Source organism: Poromitra crassiceps, assembly GCF_964638095.1.
Source record: "Poromitra crassiceps genome assembly, chromosome: 19".
NCBI classification, from domain to species: Eukaryota; Metazoa; Chordata; class Actinopteri; order Beryciformes; family Melamphaidae; genus Poromitra; species Poromitra crassiceps.
In genome coordinates this window covers 20,676,930-20,679,429 of record NC_139646.1, presented here as the reverse complement: position 1 = coordinate 20,679,429, position 2,500 = coordinate 20,676,930, and positions in this window count along the sequence as shown.

Here is a 2,500-nt window from a genome sequence, read left to right as displayed (position 1 = left end):
TGAAAAGCAGTTGTGCACGCACACACACACACACACACGCATGCACGCGCACGCAAGCATGCGCGCACACACACACACACACACACACACACACACACACACACACACACACACACACACACACACACACACACACACACACACACACACAGCATGTTGGCAGTGAAAGCTGCCAACTCCTACTGCAGCAGATAACCGTTGAATAGAGAGCCAAAGTGGAACGTTACTTCCTGCTTCAGCACTGTACCAGAGATTTTCATCCACCATTTATTTTCCCATAGACATTTCGTAAAATGCTTCTAAAAAGTTTTACTTGTTCAAACCAAACGGTACAGATATATTTAGAAACAGGAGAGATCGCATAACAATTCACTTGGACCAAAACATAAAAGAAATGCGGATTTAAAGAACAAAAAATATTTTTTAAGTTTTGTCTATGTTCTACGGTCTCTCCCGATTCCAAATATAGCTGAAGCATTTTACGAAATGTCTATGGGAAAATAAATTGCGGAAGAAAATCTCTGGTACAGTGCTGAAGCAGGAAGTGACGTTCACTTTGCCTCATATTATGCACTCTTAAGCCCATGTTTGTTTTCCTAATGAGCATTAACTTTGGGTATACAAAAAACAACAACACTCCCCAGTGTCTGTATGAAAAGCTGGCGTAAATACCCCTAAAAACAAACACAGACTAGGGCTGCAAATAACAGTTGTGTTCATTATCGATTAATCTGTGGTGATTTTTTTCAACTAATCGATTAGTCGTTTGGTCTAAGAAATGTTACAAAATGGTGAAAAATGTCGATCACTTTTCCTCCAAAGCCCAAAATGACATCCTCAAATGTCTTCTTTTGTACCACCCACAACCAAAGATAATTTACTGTTATTGACAAAACAGAATATGCTCATTTAAGAAGCTGGATAATTTTGGTATTATTTTTTTTTACTTAAAATTTTGTCTAAACGATTATCAAAATAATTGGCGATGAATTTTCTGTCGATCGACTAATCTATTAATCAATTGATTGTTGCAGCTCTAACAGACACCCACACTGGAGTCATAACTTAGGTGGAAGTTCAGAGGGCTCACCTACAGCATATACTTTCTCGGGCACTGAGGTTTCATATGTTTGTAAGGAGAGGAGATATGTGTGTGTTTACGAGGATGGAGATAAACAGAACTTCCATTACCATGTGTAAAATGGCCAATTAAGTAGTATTTTATTTCCTCTTAAAGCCACAACATGTAACATTTCCGCATTCAGATATCTAAGAAATGAGTAGACCTTGTTATACTCTTATGATATATATTTGAGTTATGTTGTTATGAAGATCTGGCTGGTTGTAAGGCAGCCGAAGGTGGGTGATGATGATCTGAGAAGATCTGTCATCTGTGATTGATGGTCTGCTATAACACAGGACGCAGAGGAGATCTATGATGTCATCTGTGACATCATCGGCTTGTGGTGACATCACTGTCTCCTTGGCCATGGGCCAATGTGACAGGGATGATGTCATCTGTGACATCATGACATTGGTATGCCATCATTCTTCTTCTTCTGTGGTGTTTTATGACCAGTTGGCATCTTTTCCCTCTCTCCTCAACCGCTCCAACTCTCGGTTTCCCCTATGACATCATGATGTCTGGAAGATGCATGTCATCATCGTCTCGAGGATGATGACATCCTGGTGAGGTCACTTACATCTGTCAGGCATATACAGTACCGTGCATACAATACAACTGTCCTCAGTGCCATAATATTAGTCCTTAAATCAGGCTGTTTCACATTATCCGCCCATTCACTACCGGATAATCGCTGGTATGAATTCTGTTTAGTCTCCTAATGTCTCTTCACATTGAGCTCTATCATAACAGTGACGGTCTCTTGGCAAATCAGACAAACGTTTCAGCTTTCAGTGAAAAAAGTTGTAAACTTTCCAGCGCTCCTGAAAGCGGCGGCCCTCACTGTCAACTTTACGCATCTTTGCTGTGGCCATGTCTGCCACCCAGTGGCAAGTGTCTGTTGCTAGGTAACGTTCGTTTGCCGTTACCGTCTGAAAACATTAGTTCCACCTGCGTTGTTCCTACTTGGTGCTTGTCTACAAACTGTATGATAGTGCTGCTGTCATCGTTGAACGTCGTGAACTTGCTTGATTATCCAATACTGTGTGGAGGGCCACATAATAGTATATTTTGAGAGACAAGCCGCGGGCGGCGTGCCTTAGATTAGAACACCCCTTAGCTGTTGTGAAATCACTGTAAACCACGGTGTTTCATGTGTCTCAAAAGAGTGTTTCAGAACAATCTACAATTAGCAAACACCAACAGTTTAAGAAGTTTGACGCCCTTCAGTGGGAGGTGGATATTTGATCCTGTCAAATTGCAATTTTAAATGACACAGTGATTCCACCGTGAGGATAGAGTGAATGTTTCAGATATTTAGGGAGCCATCTCAGATTCAGTGATCATCACACATCTGTTTTAAGAGCGTGTGAAAGC